Consider the following 20,250-nt stretch of genomic DNA (forward strand, 5'->3'; position numbering starts at 1 on the left):
TTGAATTCATCAGCTCCTCCTTAGAAACCTTATGGGGCAGTTTTACTCCGTCCTTTATAGGGTCACTGTGAGTCAGAATCGACTTGACTGCATCGTGTTTGGGTTTTTTTGGTTTTGCTCTGGCCCAAAGGCTGCAGGCCTGAGAGTGTGTTGGTGAGGAGGAAGGGGTGGAGGTGGTATCTCTGAGGGCCACTGTGCCCACTGACCCACAGCTCTGGGCTGGGCTGTGAGGTGTGCACGTCACCCTGGGGTCTGCCCAGTTTCCGACCCTATGTGTTCCCTCTCGGCAGAGCACAGTTGGGCCCATCACCCTGGTCCCTGGTGAGCTAGTGGGCCTGGGTCTTTGTTGGTGGTGCCCACCTACCTGCCACGCCCCAGAGTCAGGCCAGGAAGGACTTGCAGCCTGACCCTCGCAGTGCTGATGAGAAGGGAGGAAGGTAGCCTAGCGGTCAGCACTGGGGCTCACCACGCCTCTAAAGGAAGGCAGAGGCCATTGAGTAGGGGTGCAGAGTCCTGTTTGGGGCGATGGAAGGTTTGGGTGGGGGTGGTGGTGAGGGCTACATAGCACAGTAATTAATGCACACAGTTGTGCTCTGAAAAGGTCAAGGTGATGGACTGTGGTGCAGTGGTTAAGTGCTTGGCTATTAACCAAAAGGTTGGCAGTTCGAATCCACCAGCCACTCCTTGTTCTACTCTGTTCTGTGCGGTCCCTATGAGTCAGAATTGACTTTATGGCAACTGTTCTTTGTTTTGTTTTGTTTCATTTTTCATATATGCATTTTAAAGGAGCCCTGGTGTGCAATGAACGGTTGAGCACTGGTCTGCTTACCAAAAGGTTTGCGGTTCAAACCCACCTAGCAGCTCTGCGGGAGAAAGACCTGGCAATCCACTCCCATAAAGACCACAGTCTAGGAAGCCCTATGGGGCAGTTCTAGTCTGTCACGTGGGGTCGCTATGAGTCAGAATTGACTGACAGCACACAGCAACATCATAGGCATTTACAAATTGAAAAACAACAAAAAAAAAACTTAAAGGTTAAAAAAAAAAAGCCCGGAGAAGGAGGCAGCAGCCGTCGTGGCCTCTGGAGGGGCAGGTTTCTGATGGAGAGACCACGCATGCAGCGTGTCAGAACTCGGCCGTGATGCCTGCCGTTGCACCAGCCTGGCCCTGGTCAGTACGGGCAGAGACCTGGGAACCCCCGGGGAGGGGGGTCCCCCAGGCCACAGTGTGGTCAGGCAGGGGACGATGCCAGCCCCTGCAGGGACTAACTCAGGGGCAGCAGTGGAGCCAGCCAGACTCCACCTGGGGCCTGGGGGCCGCGACCACAGCAGGCGGGAGGCCCAGAGGCTCAGAGCAGTATCTGAGTGTCCATCAGGTGGCCTCAGGGTATGTGACCCACTGCAGAGCCACAAGGCGAGTCTGGTCTCCGGCATGGAGGTGTGACCCTGAGGTCAGCAGAGGAAACCAGGTTGGAGGGAATGCCCTGGGCCCCCTCTGGGGTGGGAGAGACAGGCCACCAGGTGGACAGGTGGTGGACACGTGCCACAGCTGGGTCTCCCTGGGCAGCTGCCCTGGTCTGGGATCCAGGGGGAGAGTGTCTGGGTATACAGGGTGGGGGCCTGTGGGGGCCTCCACCGCACCCCAGCCTCACCCAGGCCTCCCCTATCACAGCCCCTTATCCTGGGGCCCCCTGGCAGGGCAGGCGTGGCTGTTGGGAGCACAGGCATAGGGCGGCTGGAGGATGGCCCAAGGGTCAGAGCTTGTTGGAGGCGTGGACTACCTGTGCCTCTCGTGTTCAGGTTCCGGTTCAAATCCCGCTGTTAGCTTACCAACCAACCAATACAGTGGTCTTGCTGCTGCTCCCTGGATGGCAGTGGGGTGGCTGTGCCTACAGGCCCATGCTGTAGGGGTCAGTGAGAGGGACAGGGGCTGCAGCAGTGGGCGGCCACTGAGTTTGGAGTAAGAGCACAGCCACTATCAACTGTCAGCAAGGGAAGACGTTCTGAATAGTAGAGTATGTCCCAGGCGGCCCTCAGGCCCCGGAACCAGGAAGACATCCACCAGGAGGGTCACAGAGGCTGGCCAGGAGGCCAGGTCAGGGTGTGGGGTGCTCATGAGGACCCTGTGCTCCCTCCATTGGCATCAGTGAGTGTGTCTCAGGATGTGTGTGGTTGGGCAGAGTCTGCCCTGGGGCCCACTGATCTCCAACAGGAAGAGGAAGGGTGGCCTTGGGCTCCTGGCTGGAGGGAGCAGACCCACCCGGCCTCCGCCCACACCCCTGCCTGGCTCACAGATCTGGTGCAACCTTGGGGCTGAGCTCACCTGCCCCGCCCCTACAGGCTGGGTGCCCAGGAGGAAGTACCCTGAAGCCTGACCCCAGGCTCAAGGCTCTGACTGCCTCACAACAGCCCCACTCTTGCTTCTTCTGGGGACCATACGGCCACGTGACACCCACCATGGCCCACTCCAGCCTGAGGGCCCCAGAAACTGAGATGCCATTGGAAACACTGGGAACTTGGAGATTCAGGAGAAGCAGACGGAACAGACCTGCTTGGAGGGCAAGGTGCAGGCTTGTGCACGTTGACAAACTGTCCCAAGAGACTGCTGCGTTTAAGGAGCCTGTTGTCTGCTTATTAGAAACATCTGTCACGCCCTCCCATCCAGGCATCCGATGGAGTCTCCAGGTACTGCAGGCCGCCCTATTGGTTCCTGACTCCGCTCCCCAAAACCCGCTTCCTCGGTACATTGGGCCAAGGGGACAGCTGTCTGGGTTCCTGTGAACCCCCCTCTGCACCCCCTCTCCACTGCTGTGTTGGATGGCACTCACGTGGCGGGACTGTGCCTTCGTGGGTGACACCAGGTGATTGAAGCCTCCTGTTGTGGCGTGAGCCCACTCCAGCGCGCCCTCCTCCCGCTCTCTCTCTCTCTCTTTCCCCCGAGTGCCTGTGGGGTACGTATGGGGTGAGCCAGGGTCAGAATTGATTACTAATTGTATTCGGAGCTGCTCATCTGAAACTCTGCTCTCTTCCCTTTCCCTGTGAGCCCGTGGGCGCTGCAGGAGCTGGGGCCCAGAGACTCAAATTAAAAGCTCGTCGTTTTCCAGGGAGGCCAAACAAATTAGGTAGCTAGTGTTTTTTGCACAGTGGGCTTTTTCTGGGCTGCTGCCTGATTTAATTTTTGCTTTTCCATTTTCTTGCTCTGTGTGCATAAGTTTCCTCGCATATGAATTGTGTCCACCGAAGAGAAAACTGTGCCGTGTCTGCGTGGCTTGGAATTTAAAGTGAGTCAGGTTTGCATTGGGACAGTTTGTGCTGCCCCGACTGGGGCCTGTGAACGTGAGAACTGAAATAATAGAGCCATCATGATGTGTCTTTGTGCCTGTCTGTCTGTTTACTAGTTGGCTTATCAGTTGTTCATTCACTCGTTCATTCATTTGAATAAGGCACAGGCTCATGGGTGCAGGAGAGTTATAAGGGGAGAGTGACTCTTAAAACACGTAATACGTAGTGTTATGCATCATTTTGGATACTGTGTGGATCTAGGTCCAGAATATAGCTGCCGCTGTGTTGGCAAGGTTGCATCAACCAAGCAGCAATGTGAGTAGGGTCTTGAGGGATGAAGAGTTCATCAGACAAGCTTTGTGGAAGAAAGGGCTGGTGGTGAGAGAAGGACATTAGGCCTTTGTCTCCTTGGCCTTGTTTCTACACCCTAAGCGTTTTTGGTGAATGGCTCCCCAGCCTGGACACAGTAGCGGGGCAACCCACAACTGATGTGAGAGTCTTTCCAACCAGGGAAAAAGGCTCTAAATTGAACCCTAGACACTCCCTCAGGAGTTACCATCCTTATACACAAATAACATCACACAGTCTCACCTCAGGGCAGGCATAGCTGCGCAAACCCCACGATGATGTCCAGATGGGCTAGCCCCTGCCGCTTCCTGGCTGCTGATGAAGATCCTGAGTTTCCCATTTCTGGAGTAGCAGGACGCTGCCCTAAGACTCGGCCCCACCTGGCACGTGGCAGAGTTGGCACAGTCAGCCCTCCCTCCCTTGGTGAAGCGACATCTCTTTATGAATTTCTATAAGTTGGAGTTCTTCAACAAGCCGAATCCTCCACCGCCAGCAGGTGTCGTCCAGTCAGCTCCCACTTACGGAGACCCCACACGTGTCAGAGTAGCTCCGTGCTCCGTAGGGCTTTCAGTGGCTGGTTTTTTAGAAGCAGATCACCAGGCCTTTCTTCCAAGGCATCTCTGAGTGGACTCCAACCTCCAAGTTTCAGATAGCCACTGAGCGTATTAACTGTTTACACCACCCAGGGATTTCAAAAAAACATTGCCATCAAGTCGGCTTCAACTCATGGCGACCTCACGCGTGTCAGAGTAGAGTGTGCTCCATGGGGTTTTCAATGCCTGTGTTTTTGAAAGCAGGTCACCAGGCTGGTGTATTGACATACCTGGTCAAGGTCGATGGATTTTAAGGTATTCAGAGAATCGCTAGCCTTCAACAAAGCATCAGGCTGCAGGCCATGAGGGCCAGGCATTTTGTGGGGGGCCGTGGGCTGGGCACACATGAGTGGTACCTGCTTCCCCCTCTGTGGCCCAGTGCCACACACCCTCCCACCTGTCCTCCCACCCTGGCCCAGCTCCCCAGTCAACCCCCAGGGCCCTCAGAGCCATGTCCAACTGCAGTTACCAGAGATGTGGCAGGGTGTTGGTGGATCCCACTGAGCCTCCCCCTTGATCTCTGCACCCCATGTCCAGGCCCCACTGCCCACAGAGAGGAGGGAGGAAAGCAGGGGGCACAGTCAGCCTGCAGAACCAGGATGGAGAGACGCACGTCTGTCCTAGACACACAGGCCCTGCTTCCTGTCCCTCTGGCCAAGGTCCACCAGGTCACCAGGCCAACAGAGCTGTTAGAGGGGCCAGTCCAGCCACTGCCTCCAGACACTTCCCTTCTAGGGCCTGGCGTCCTTTCCCCAGAGTTGGGGGAGGTGGCAGTAGCCGCCTGGCCTGGGCAGCCTGATGTCAGGTGCCTGGGCATCAGGCCACAGCCCTCACCCTCTGGTCAGCAGGGTGGGGAGCAGGGTGGATGGGTGGGAGAGGCACTGGGGTGTGGACACCCTACTCCTGCCACTTCCTGGGCCCTGTGACCTGGGTGGGCTAAGCCTCCTCAGCCGAGGTCGCAGGTGACAGAGCCCCACAGACAAGCACAGGGTGCTGGGGTGTCTACTGGAAAGCCCTGGGGTGCCCTGCAGTCACGGGAGGTGAGCAGCCAGGACTGCTCAGCCCAGCCCAAGCTCGCTCCCACCTACCCTGCGGGCACTGACTCAGGCTCCCTGAGTATCCTTGCCGAGGAAAGGACACAGGAGCCCAGGTGCTTCTTAGACACAGGAGGCCCACAGCTACCCTAGCCAGCGTGTCATCACCAGGGATGTGGACTTGTCAGCTCTGCTCTACTGGCTCAGAAAGGTCCTGAGATTTCCAGAGAGTCCAGAAGCCTCAGACCGGTGTGGCAGCCCCCAGCCCCCCCTCCACCCCAGTCGTGCAGGGTCCTCACCCTGAACCAAGTGGGTCAACAGGGAGCACAACTGAGGGGCAGTGTGGCCGACTGGCAGGTGCAGCTGGCCGCCTGCTGTGGCGTCTGATCATGGCGGGAGCTGGGAAGACACTCATATTTCTCATATTATGTCGCAGCCGCCTCAGGCCTTTTTGCTACTGAATTTATGCTGGAACGAGTGTGTGTGTTATAAACTCTGGGAACTCGGGAGATGCTGGGAGAAGCTGAGGACACGCTGCTGCCCGAGCTCATCCATCGTCTCTGCTGATTGCCCGCCTGGATTGAGTGGAGCCACCCCAGTGAAGGAATCAAATCGGCTCCAGCGTGGACATTTCCGACCAGGCGGGGAGAGCGCAGGGCTCTGTCACTGGTGTTGCACAGCGTCCTGCTCTGCCACGTGGCCATGTAAGGCGCGAGCGCAGGGCTCAGGCACTGTGGCTGGAACGCCGCACCGAAGGCAAGCCCACTGGTCCCAGCTGAGGTGGCTCCATGGGCTCCAGGCTCAGAGGCATGTCTCTGGGGTCAGCATCTCTGCAGGATGTGGAAGTGGTCATGCTGATGGCCTGGCCTGTTTGTTTCCTCCAAATCCGGTTCCTCTGGAAGGGGAGGGCCGTTCTCTGTGGACTTGTCACTTGGAGACTGCCAGACCTTGCTGCTCTTAATCGTGGCAGAACCACTCAGCAGCAGGGAGCTATCTGATGTGTACACAGAGAGAGGCCTGGCCCAACCTGACCCGCTGCTCTTACCCCATCCGCATGGGTGTCCCCTTCCCAGAACATGTGGGTCTGGGCGAAGGAAGGGAAGAAGTCCCAGGGTGCAGAGGGGGGCTGCTTGTGTACAGCAGGCAGGGATGTGGCTGGTGCTCAGAGACCTGGTCCCCAGGCGCTGGCTGCTTTGGCATCGGGATGTTGTGAGCCCAGACATGACTGAGGGGCATGGAGGGGACTATTCTCCCCTTTCCTGGCCCCTGTCCTTTCACAGGCGAGGGTCTCCCGGAAGTCTCTGAAGCACAGGGTCAGGGCTGGCTGCCAGGGCAAGGCAGAGCCAGGTTGTTGCTCAGCCAGGCTTCCAGAGCAGATCCCGTCACCCTTGAGGAGCCTGGCGATGCCCCAGTGCCCACTTGGGCCCCAAGCCCTGTAGCACCAAACCAGTGGCTGGGGCCAGGTGGCGTGTGGCCTCTGTGCAGCACCTGTACCTTGTGTCTGGAAGTTCCCACCACCCCTCGGCCCTGGCCCTAAGGGGCAGCCCGGCTCTGGGAGGCCCCTTCTTGTCCTGTGACTCCCCATCCACATGTGACTCAGGGGCCAAGCAGGACCCAGCTCCTGGGCACCACGACCCCAGGAATGTGCCCCCCGAGGCCCCTCTGCAGAGTGTGGCTCCCCCGTGCTGCCCCTCCCACTGTGGTGATTCCCAGCACATTGAGATGAGACTTTTTTTCTCCTCTATTTAGAATTCTGCCACCATTTTGAGCTGGATGGAACTTCAGTTTAGCTCTAATGACAGTCTGGTGCTGGATCAGGGAGGGCGGGAGGTTGGAAAGAGAGAGCCTCAGTGTGGGTTTGACCTTGTTTCTGGATCTCAGCTTTGCAGCCTTTCTGTAGGCTGAGCCCCCCACAGAGGACACCAAACCCAGTAGTCCCTGTGGGAACTCTGGGGGCAGGGTATAGAGATGGAGTATGGAGTAAGGGCTAGGGGAAAGCGTGTGGTAGGGAAGGGCAGCACAGGCTGATGGGGCCACAGGAAGGTGCTGGGTATCTCCAGACTCAGTGGCAATCCAGGAGGTCTCCCTGGAAGAGGTGGGCACTGTGCCAACAGAGGTGCCATGACCATCTGCTGTTGCTCAGTGGGCCAAGCTGTCACCCTAGAGTCCCAGGAGGGTCCTTCAGCAGCAAGTGTGATTGAGTGGCTGTTCCATGCCCAACATGGTCCAGACCCCACATTCATACACACTGCTCTCTGTGAAGAAACAGTCTCTGAATTGGCAGGCAGGAAGCTTGATGGCGAGTACTGGGACCACAGGCCTCGCTCTTTGGGCAGGAAGGCTTCCGTGTATTCACATACTTGAAGAAGTCAGTGTAAATATGTGTACACATGTGGAAACGTGTGTGTACTTGGTGCAGCTGTGTGGCCTCCAGCTGGTCCCGTTAGCTCTCCAGGTGTGGGCAGAGAGGGAGCAGGATGGAGAATGTGAAGGCAAAGGGGGGGTGGAGAACCCCCGCTTCTGCAGCCATTCAGTAACTTCCTTGATGTGACATTGTTTGCTTTCTGTAGTCTCCCAGACCCATCACTGTGGCCTGCTGGAGTCCGTTTACAGTGGCTTGCACTGGATTGCGAGGGCCATTTGTGAAATTTCAGGGGATTTTGTGAGCCGACTGTTCAACACAGCAATTATTAAAAATGAAGTTATATAAGCTTACAGTCAAATAAATTATATTAAAAGCAAAGATATCTACCTAAAACATTAAATAAGGAAGAGCAAACGAAACTCAAAGTGAGCTGAAAGAAGAAAATAATAAAGATGAGAGTAGAAATAAATGAAACAGAATAGAAAAATAACAAAAAAAATCAATGAAACCAAAAGCTGGTTCTTGAAAAGATCGACAAAACTGAAAAACCTTTAGCTAGAGTGACCAAGAAATAAGGAGAAGGCTCGAAATAGTAAAATCAGAAATGAAAGAGGGGACGTTACTACAAACCTTACAGATGTAAAAAGGATTATAAAAGAATACAATGAACATTCATATGCCAACAAATTAGATAATCCAGATGAAATGGACAATTCCTAGGAAGTCATGAACTACCAAAACTGACTCAAGAAGAAATGGAAAATCTGAATAGACCTAAGACAAGTAAATAGAATGAATTAGTAATCAGAAAATTTCCCACAAAGAAAAACCCAGGCCTTGATGCTTCATTGGTGAATGCTAACAGTTAAAGAAGAGTTAACATCATTTTTTCATAAACTCTTACAAAAAATAAAAGAGAGAACTTTTCTTAACTCATTTATGAGGCCTGTATTACCCTGATACCAAAGCCAGTCAAAGATACCACAAGAGAACAAAACTACGGACCTTATGAATATAGACATAAAATCTCAACAAAATACTAAAAAAACCCTGAATTCCGCAACGTATAAAAAGGATTACACAACATGGGCATGTTGAATTTATCCTACAAACACAGGGTTGGTTCACATATGAAAGTCAATGTAATTTACTATGTTAATAGAATAAAGAACAAAATCCACACAGTTATCAATCAATGCAGGAAAAACATTTGACAAAATCCAACAATCTTCACAATACAGTGAAACCTTTGAGAGCCAGAACTTGACAGGACTGCCTTGTTTTTCTGGGTCCCACAAGTTTTCCATCTTTGACTGAGTTGAGACTTAACACTTTTCTAATGCTCATTTTAGTGGAAAATATTTGAGTTTTCCTTCTCTGACGGGATTCCACCTTACAAAGTTTCCAGCTTTCATAGTTTTTACTGTAAAAACACTCAACAAACTAGGAATATAAGGGAACTTTCCTGAAAAAAGGTCATCTATAAAAAGCCCACAGCTAACATCAAAGTCTATGGGAAAGACTAAAAGCTTTTGCCCAAAGATCAGGAATGAGACACGGATGTCTACTCTCTCCACTTCTATTGAACATGTACTGGAGACTAGCCAGGGCAGCTAGACAGGAACAAGAAGTGAAAAGCATCCAGATTGAAAAAGAAGTGAAACTAACTCCGTTCACAGACATGATTGTGAATGAAGAAAATCAGAAGGAATCCACAAAAAAACTCTCTGACTTAATAATTCTAGCAAGATTACAGGATACAAGATCCATATGTAAAAATCATTTGTATTCCCATAGAATAAAAATGAACAATGCAATGAACAATGAAAAATGAAATTCAGAAGACAAACCCATTTGTGATAGCGAAGTACAGGACTTGGACAACGGGCACAGTAAAACCAGAGATGTGTGGCTGAGACTTGGCTTGCCCACACTGGCTCGCCTCCCCACCTCAGTTGCTTTGTGTGTAAGTTCCTGCAAAATCTCGTAGCACACTCCATCCTCATGCGTGTCTCTCTCCCCAGCAGGAAGAGGGCTGTCTCATTCACCCCAGACTCTCCAAAACAGAGCTCAGTGTTCTAGATATGATGGGTGTCAGTGATGTCACCTACAGAATACCTGGCCACAATAGTTTTCATTGAGATCCTGGTGCCAAACAGAGGTGGTGAGCATACAGAGTGAAGACTTGAGTGATAATATTTATCTGCTTAATCCTATTTTAACCACCAAAATCCTTGGTGGTGCAAAGTTTAAGCACTTGGCTTCTAAAGGAAGGTTGGCAGTTTGAACCCAGCCACAGGATCTGTGGAAGAAAGACCTGGCAATCTGCTCCTGTAAATATTACAGCCTAGAAAACCCTACGGGGCAGTTCTGTCCTGTAGGGTTGCTGTAAGTCTGAATCAACCCAATGGCACATAACAACAAGTTCTTAGCACTGTCAACTAGTTCATCATCAGAAATGGATATGGATTTACATTCAGTATTATGTGTGTGTGCGTATCTCCACATGTCTTAAATACAGATGTTTTGTTTTCACATACTTATGTTCTTTCATGACTTGAAGCACTTGCTGAAGGAGGCCGATGACTATAGCCTTCAGCATGGATTGAACCTGAATCTGAAGAAGATAAAATTCCTTATAACTAGACTGATAAACAACATCATGATAAATGGAGAAGAAATTGAAATTTTAAATGATTTCATTCTACTTGGATCAAAATGAGCATTTATGAAAGTAGTTAAGAAATCAAACAATAATTACGCCAAACGTAAATAGCTTAAATGCACCCATGAAGAGACAGAGAGTGGCAGAATGGATTAAAAAAAAAAAAAGACCCATCAATATGCTGTCTACAAGAGTCACACCCTAGACACAAAGAGAAATATATTAAAAATCAAAGGATGGAAAAAAATAACCTAAAAAGGAAGACATGGAGGTAATACTAATCTCAGATAAAATAGACTTTAAGACAAAATCAACCATAAAAGACAAAAAACATTATATAATGATTAAAGGGACAGTCCACCAAGAAGAAGTAACCTTAATAAATATCTACCACCCAACGACAGGGCTTCAAAATGCATAAAACAATCTCTAACAGCACTGAAAAGGGAAATAGTTCTGCAGTAATAGCAGGAGACTTCAACACACCATTTTCGATAAAGGACAGAACATGTAGAATGAAACTCAACAAAGATACAGAAGATCAACCAATTTGACATCATAGACATACATAGAACACTCCACCCAACAGCAGCAAAGTATACTTTTTTATTCAAAGCACACGGAGCATTTTCCAGCATAGACCACATTTTAGGCCACAAAGCAACCCTCAATAAAATGCAAAACATTGAAATAATACAAATCATTCTCTCTGATCACAACACCATAAAAGTAGAGATCAATAACAGGAAGATCAAGGAAAAAAAAATCAAATAAATGGAACCTAAATAACATCTTGCTTCAAAACAACTGCATAATAGATGAAATTAAAGAGGGAATTAAAATTTTCGTATAATCAAATTAGAATGAAAACACATCATACCAAAACCTGTGGGACACAGCAAAGATTGCTCAGAGGTCAACTTATAGTAGTAAACACACATCAAAAAAGAATGGGCCAAAATCAATATGTTAGCCCTACAACTTGAACAAATAGAAAAAAAAAAAAAAAAACAGTGAAAGAAGCCCAAAGCACCAGAAGAAAGGGGGAAAAAATTAATATTAGAGGAGAAACAAATGAAACAGAGAACAGAAGAAAAAAAATAGAATCAAGACCAAAAGTTGGTTCTTTGAAAAGATCAACAAATTCGACAAAATATTGGTCAAATTGAAAAATGAAAAACAGGAGAAGAAGCAAATAATTCAAATAAGAAATGAGACAGGGGCCATTACAACAGATCCAACTGAAATAAAAAGGATCATAAGAGAATACTATGAAAAATTGTACTCCAACAAATTGGAAAACCTAGAGAAAATGAACAAATTTATAGAAACACATTCCCTACATAACCTAACACACACTGAGGTAGAAAATTCGAACAGACCCTTAGCAAGAGAAGAGATTAAAGAGCTATTTTTAAAAAGAAAGAAAGCTCTGGCCTGGATGACTTCACTGGAGAATTCTATAAAACATTTAGAGAAGAGTTCATACTGGTACTACCCAAACTATTTCAGAGCATGGAAAAGGAAGGAATACTCCCTAATTCATTGCGTGGAGTCAGCATAGCCCTTACACCAAAGCCAGGCAAAGACATCACAAAAAAAACAGACCAATATCTCTCATAAATATAAAAAACCCCCTGCTGTTGAGCTGATTCAGACTCAACAAAATTCTCAACAAAATTCTAGCCAATATAATTCAGCATCATAAAAAAAAAAATACATTACAACCAACTGGTGTTCATACCAGGTATACAAGAATGGTTCAACATTAGAAAATCAATCAACTTAATCTACCATATCCAAAAAACAAACCCACTGCAGTCGAATCAATTCTGATTCAGAGGGACCCTGTAGAACAGGGTAGAATTTCCCCATAAGACTTCCAAGAAGCACCTGTTGGATTTGAATTGCAGACTTCTTGGTTAGCAGCTGAACTCTTAACCACTACATCACCAGGGTTGCCATCTTCCAGATAAATAGAACAAAAGAAAAGAATTACATGATCATTTCCATCAACATAGAAAAGGCATTAAAGTCCAATACCCATTCCTGATTACAACTCTCCATAAAATAGGACAGAAGCAGAATTCTTCAACATAATAAAGAGCATCTGTACAAAACCAACAGCCAACATCATTCTCAACTGTGAGAGGCTGAAAGCATTCCCCCTGGGGATGAGAACAAGACAAAGATGCCCTTTATCACCACTCCTATTTAACATTGTGCTGGAAGTCCTAGCTAGAACAAATAAGGAAAGAAAAAGAAATAAAAGGCATCCACATTGGAAAGGAAGAAGTAAAACTATTCCTATTTGCAGATGATATGATCCTATACATAGAAAAAAAGGCCAAAAATTCCACAAGGAAACTATTGGAACTAATAAAAAGATTCAGCAGGGTGGCTAGATATAAGATCAACATACAAAAAGCAGTTGAATACACTTGTCTGGGGTAAGGTCATGGAAGCTCCATGGACAAATCCATATTCCCTTAGGGACTGAATTACTGGGCTGAGGGCTGTGAGGACCATGGTCTCAGGGAACATCTAGCTCAATTGGCATAACACAGTTTATAAAGAAAATGTTCTACATTCTACTTTGGTGAGTAGCGTCTGGAGTCTTAAAAGCCTATGAGTGGCCATCTAAGATACTCCACTGGTCTCACCCCCTCAGGAGCAAGAGAAAATGAAGAAAACATAAAGACGCAAGTGAAAGATTAGTCCAAAGGACTAATAGACTACCACTACCACAGCCTCCACCAGACTGAGTCCAATACAACTAAATGGTGCCCAGCTACCACCACTGACTCCTCTGGCAGGGGTCACAATAGAGGGCCCCAGACAGAGTTGGAGAAAAATGTAGAACAAAATTCTAACTCACCAAAAAAAAAAACAGACTTACTGGCCTGACAGAGACTGGAGAAATTGTGTGAGTATGGCCCCCAGACACCCTTTTAGCTCAGTAATTAAGCCACTTTGGAAGTTTACCTTTTAGCCAAATATTAGACCCATAGGACAAAACAAGACTAAAGGGGCACACAAACCCAGGGGCAAGGACTAGAAGGTAGGAGGGGACAGGAAAGCTGGTAATAGGGAACCCAAGGTCGAGAAGGGAGAGTACTGACATGTCATAGGGTTGTTAACCAAAGTCATAAATCTATATGTGTACTAAATATTTAATGAGAAGATAGTTCTGTAAAACTTCATCTGAAGTACATTAAAAAAGAATCAGTTGAATTTGTGTACATCAACAAAGAGAACTTTGAAAAGGAAATTAGGAATACAATACTATTTATAATAGCACATAAAAAGATAAAATACTTAGGAATAAATCTAACCAGGGACATAAAAGACCTATAAAAAGAAAATTACAAGACATTATTGCAAGAAACCAAAAGAGACCTACATAAATGGAAAAGCATACCATGTTCATGGATAAGAAGACTCAGCATCGTGAAAGTCGCTTCTGTCCAAAGTGAACTACAGATATAATGCAATCCCTGTCCATATACCAACCGAATTCTTCAATTAGATGGAAAAACTAATCACCGCCTTTATATGGAAAGGAAACAGGCCCTAGATAAGCAAAGCATTCGTTGTTGAAGAAAAAGAACAAAGTAGGAGGCTTCACACTACGTGATCTCAGAAGAAATTCTACAGCCACAGTAGTCAGAATAGCTTTGTACTGGTACAACAACAACATAAAGACCAATGGAACAGAATCCAGATCCCAGATGTAAATCCCTTGACCTCTGGTCAGCCAATCTTTGACAAAGGGCTAAAGTCCATTAAATGGGGAAGAGACAGTCTTTTTAACAAATAGTGCTAGCAAAACTGGATGTCCACTTGTTTAAAAAAAAAAAAAAAAGGACCCATACTTTATACCACACACAAAAACTAACTTAAAATGGGTAAAAGACCTAAATGTAAAACCTAAAATAATAAAGATATGGAAGAAAAAAATAAGAACAACCCTACAGGCCCTAATACATGGCATAAAGAGAGTATAAACCATAAAACTAACAGTACACAAATACCAGAAGAGAAAGGAAATAACTGGGAGCTTCTAAAAATTAAAGACTTATGCTCATCAAAAGACTTCACCAAAAGAGTAAAAAAAGAATCTACAGGGTGGTAAAAATATTTGGCTAGAATATACCCAACAAGGGTCTAATCCCTAAAATCTATAGTTCAATACCTCAATAACAAAAAGACAAATAATCCAATTAAAAATTGACAAAGGATATGAACAGACACTTCACCAAAGAAGGCATTTAGGGAGCTAACAGTAACATGAGGAAATGCTCACAATCATTAGCCTTTTTTTTTTTTTTTTTTTTATAGTCCAGTGGGTTCCAACTCATAGGGACCCTATAGGACAGAATAGAACTGGCCCATAGGGTTTCCGAGGAATGGCTAGTGGATTCAAATTATTGACCTTTTGGTTGGCAGCTGAGCTCTTAACCACTGCCCCACCAGGAGTCCGTGCAAATCAAAACTACAATGAGATAACACCTCACCCTGGCATTCCTGGCACTAATCAGAAAAACAGAAGTTAAATGTTTGAGCGGTTGTGGGGAAATTGGAACTCTATGCACTCCAGGTGGGAATATAAGATGTTACAACCACTATGAAAAATGATATGGCACCTTCTTAAAAATCTAGAAATAGAAATACCATATGATCCAGCAATCTCACTCCTAGGAATATATCCTAGAGAAATAAGAGCAGTCACACAAATAGACATATGCACACCCATGTTCATTGCAGCATTTTTCACAATAGCAAAAAGGTGGAAACAACCTAAGTGTGCATCAAGAGATGAATGGATAAACTGTGGTGTATATACACGCAATGGAATAATACCTAATGATAAAGAACCCTGATGAATCCATGAAACATCTCACAATATGGATGAATCTGGAGGGTATTATGCTGAGTGAAATAAGTCAATCACAAAAGGACAAATATATAAGACCACTATTATAAATACCCAATAAAAGGTTTATAGGCAGAAAAAAGCGATATTTGATGGTTATAGGTGAGGGAGGGTAGAGAAGGGAAAATCACTAACTAGATAGTAACCCAGTGCCATCGAGTCGATTCTGACTCATATCGACCCTATAGGACAGAGTAGAACTGCCCATAGAGCTCCTTGGTGATAGTAGACAAGTGTTAACTTTGGTGAAAGGAAAGACAACACACAATATAGGGCAAGTCAGCACAGCTCGACCAAAGCCGTAGAAGCTTCTGAGACACATCCAAACACCTTGAGGGACCAAGTAACTGGGACATGTTTTCGAGGGACAGCTAGGTCAATTGGTATAACATAGTTCATAATGAAAATGTTCTATGTCCTACTTTGGTGAGTAGCATCTGGGGTCTTAAAAGCTTTTGAGCGGCCATCTGAAATATATCTGTTGGTCCCTTCGTGTTCAGAGCAAAGGAAGATGGAGAAAACCAAAGACAATGAAAATATTAGTCCAAAGGACTAGTGGACCACATGAACCATACACTCCACCAGCCTGAGACCAGAAGAATTAGATGGTTCCCGGCTACAACCACCAACCTCTGTGACTGAGATCACAATAGAGGGCTCTGGACAGAGTGGGAGAAAAATGTAGAACAAAATTTAAGTTCACACACACACAAAAAAAAAGACCAGACTTACTGGCCTGACAGACTGGAGGAACCCCAAGACTATGGCTGCTGGGCCCCCTTTAACTCAGAACTGAAGCCACTCCCAAAGTCTATTTTTCAGCCAAAGATTAGACAGGCCTATAAAATAAACAGTAACGCATGTGAGGAATATTCTTCTTAGTTCAGTCAAGCATACGAGACCAAATGGACAACATCTGCCCCAAAGCAAAGATGAGGACGCAGAAAGGGACAGAAAAGCTGGAAGAATGGACACAGGGAACCCGGGGCGGAAAGGGGGAGAGTGCTGACACTTGCGGGGATTGCAGCCAATATCACGAAATAATTTGTGTATAAGTTTTTGAATGAGAAACTAATTTGTGCTGTAAACTTTCACCAAAACACAATAAAATAAAAAAAGAGATGGAGAGAGAAAAAAAATTCAAAGATTTACTAATCCAGTGTTTGGCAGCTTGGGAGCGCGATTCTATGACATCATCATCCCCAACAAATGAGAAATTTGGCATGTGGACCCAGGTGGGGAGGGGAGATGAGGAGTCCAGATGAAAAAAAAAAAAAGAAAAGAAATCAGCAGAGTAGCTGGAATACAAGATCAACATACATTGCATTAGGCATGCCACTAGGTATTGCCACCTCCCTGTTCTTACACATTTTAATCATTGTTTGATTGAATGCAAATGGCCTCTCTAAAGTCTTAAAAAGCAAAGACTTTGATGACTAAGGTGCACCTTACCCAAGCCATAGTCTTTTCAATCGCCTCATATGCATGTGAAAGTTGGACAAAGAAAGGAAGACAGTAGAAGAATTGGTGCATTTGATCTGCGGTGTTGGCGAAGAATATTAAATATACTGGGGACTGTCAAAAAAATGAACAAATCAGTCTTACAAGAAATACATCAGAATGCTCCTTAGAAGGCAGGATGGGGAGACTTAGGCTCCTTACATTGGAAATATCATCAGGAAACCTAATCGCTAGAAAAGGACATGATGGTTGGTGGAATAGAGTGTCATTGAAAACGAGGGAAACTCATTGCAGTGGGTTGACACAATAGCCCCACAGTGGACTCAGAGGTACAAACTACCTCGAAGCTGGCTCAGGACTGGTCAATGTTTAGTTCTCATGTAGGTAAGGTCACCATGAGTTGGAGTCAACTTGACAGTGACTAAACAACATGTTATGATACCAGCAGTTATGGACGCCTTACATAGTTTACTATTTTCTTTATGTTGAAGTGTAATCCATACTGAAGGCTGTAGTCTTTGATCCTCAACAGTAAGTCCTTCAAGTCCTCTTCACTTGCAGCAAACAAGGTTGTGTCATCTGCATAAAGCAGGTTGTTAATGAGTCTTCCTCCAATCCTGATGCCCTGTTCTTCGAATAGTTCAGCTTTTCAGATTATTTGCTCAGCTTACAGACTGAATAAATACGGTGAAAGTATACAACCTTGGCACACAACTTTTCCAGTTTTAAACTACATAGTGTCCTCTTTTTTGCTTCAAACAACTGCCTCATGGTCTATGTACAGGTTCTGCATGAGCACAATTAAGTGTTGTGGAATGCCTTTCTGTAGTCAATAAAACAGTTACGTAAACATCTTTCTCATGTTCTCTGTTTTCAGCCAGGATCCATCTCATATCAGCAATGATATCCATCTGATATCAGCAATGATATCCCTTGTTCCTCATCCTTTTCTGAATCCAGGTTGAATTTCTGGCATTTCCCTGTCGATGTACAATGCAGCTGTTTCTGAATTATCTTCAGGGAAATTTTGTTTGTGTGTGATACTAATGATATTGTCAGATAATTTCTACATTTCATTGGATCACCTTTCTTTTGAATGGATTCTAATAGGGATCTCCCCCCCTCAGTTTAAGCTGTCTTCCAAATTTTGGGGCATAGATGAGTAAAAACTTCCAGCGTTATATCCATTTATTGAAACATCTCAGTTGGTATCCCGTCAATTCCTGTAGCCTTGTTTTTCGCCAAGACCTTCAGTGAAGCTTGGACTTCTTCCTTCAGTATTCAGTTCTCGATCCTATGCTACCCCCTGAAATGGTTCAACACTGACCAATATTTCTGGTACAGTGACTTTGTATATTTCTTCCATCTCGATTCTTTCAATATTTTGACCATAGAATCCTTCAATATTGCAAATCAGGGCTGGAATTTTTTCTTCAGTTCTTTCGTCTTGAGAAATGTCCAATGTGTTCTTCCCTTTTGGTTTGCTAACTCCAGGTCTTTTCGTGTTTTATTATAATACTTTACCTTATTTTCTCAAGCAGCATTGTGATTAAGGGAGAAAATATTGAAGTTGTCAAGGATTTCATTTTACTTGGATCAATCATCAGTGCCCATGGAAGCAGCAGTCAAGAGTCAAATGATGTATGGCATTGGAAAATCTGTTGCAAAAGGCCTCTATAAAAAATCTTCACAAGCAAAGATGTCACTTTGATGACTAAGGTGTGCCTGACTCAAGCCATGGTGTTTTCAGTTGCCTCATATGTGTGCAAAAGCTGGACAATGAATAAGGAAGGCCGAAGAAGAATTGACACCTTTGAGTTATGGCGTTGTCGAAGAATATTGAATATACCATGGACTACCAGAACAACAAACAAATCCGTCTTGGAAAATGTACAGCCACAATGCTCCTTAGATGTGACGATGGCAAGACTTAAATACTTTGGACATTTTATCAGGAGGAACCAGTCCCTGGAAAAGGACATCATGCATGGTAAAGTAGAGGGTCAGCGAAAGGAGGAAGACCCTCAACAAGATGGATTGACACAGTGGCTGCAACAATGAGCTCAAGCTTAACAATGATTATGCGGATGGTGCAGGACTGGGCAGTGTTTCATTCTCTTTACCTAGGGGTCGCTATGAGTAGGAAATAACTTCATGGCACCTAATGACAACACCGTCTTACTTTATTGAACAGCATGTATGCCTTTTAAGATTTCTGAGGGCTGCAGGGTTGGGAGCGAGTGGGAAGGACGGTCATGCCTCTGCTCTCAGTCGCAGGACGAGACGCAGGTCCTTGTGTAATTACTTAAACAGTCCAGTACACTCTGGGCTGGTAATGCCACCTCCCTGGTCTCATACATTTTAATCAGCATTTGAGAATAATCAGCATTTATAAGAAGTGTCTTTGAAAAATTTTTGAGGGAATTCTCTCCAGGAAATGGAGAGCTGATGCACCCAGCATGTGGTACCAACCCCTGAGCTCTGATTGCGACCATTGACAGGGACACTTCTGATGTTATTAGGTGAAGGATGCTCTGTGGTCTGCACTGATCACCACAGGGGTCTCCAGCTCTTTTATCCCACCCCATATCCATACCTCAGGGACATCCCAGGAGCCACTTGCTGGTGAGGAGTGAAATCCATCGCTGGTATGGTCTGCCAGTAGTTCCTCGGGGAGTCTCTGGGCTCTGCAGAGGACTAACGTTGACATCCACTGTCCTGAGAGTGCAGATGTGTTCTTGGCTGACTTTGGATGGACGTCCACAACTTGGTCACCCATCACTTGGAAGGAGTGTTTCAGAGGCGCTGAGTTGAGCTCCAGGGTTCCCTGCCCCTTCTGGGTGGAGTTCGCACTTGTGTGTTTCAACAGCCCTCAAGCAAAGCCCACCACCTGTCTGTCAATTTGTCATGCTGTGGTGGTATATGTGTTGCTGCCATCTGGAGCTATGTCACCAGTATTTCAAACACCAGCAGGCTCACTCATGGTGGACAGATATCAGTGGAGCTTCCAGACTAACATAGATGAGGAAGAAAGGTCTGGTGATCTTCCAAAAATCAGTCACTGAAAACCATGTTGATCACAACAGAACATTGTTTAATGCAGTGGTGGAAGCTGAGCCCCCTAGGTTGAAAGGCACTCAAAATACACAGCGGGAACAGCAATTGAGTCCAGCATTCCAACCAGGATCCAGCACCGGTTCAGTTCTGCTGTCCACGGGGCCACCGTGAGTGAGAGCCTGTGCTACAGGAGCTAACACCGAAAGCAGAGTCTCCTCTGACTTGGGCTAAGGAGCTCTGAGAAGAGTTAAGTGTTGTCTTGGATGGTAACCGTCAGCATGCCTGGGGGCAGGTTAGAGGGTCCCGCTGGGAGGAGCTGATATAGGCACAGGGGAGTGCATTCTTGCCCTCTTTCTCCTTTCTTCCTGAATTCACCTGCTTGCTCTTCTGGTTCATCCTTATTACGTGCGGGGCCCCAGCTCTGTTTTCACTGTGTCACACGGTGTCGCAGGTCCATGAGCTGGCTAAAGGCATTTCTTCCTAGCCGTTTGCAGTTAGTGACCTTGCTGC

The 20,250-nt window shown here is 46.4% G+C and overlaps 1 protein-coding gene across 2 annotated transcripts in view; it reads left to right on the plus strand.

The window, feature by feature from the left end:
- Window positions 1–20,250, plus strand: part of TAFA5 (TAFA chemokine like family member 5) — a 273,873-nt gene that overhangs the window by 171,964 nt on the left and 81,659 nt on the right. The gene's annotated exons all lie outside the window — the stretch shown is intronic.

The sequence above is a fragment of the Elephas maximus genome, chromosome 4 (genome assembly GCF_024166365.1).
Source record: "Elephas maximus indicus isolate mEleMax1 chromosome 4, mEleMax1 primary haplotype, whole genome shotgun sequence".
Lineage (NCBI taxonomy): Eukaryota > Metazoa > Chordata > Mammalia > Proboscidea > Elephantidae > Elephas > Elephas maximus.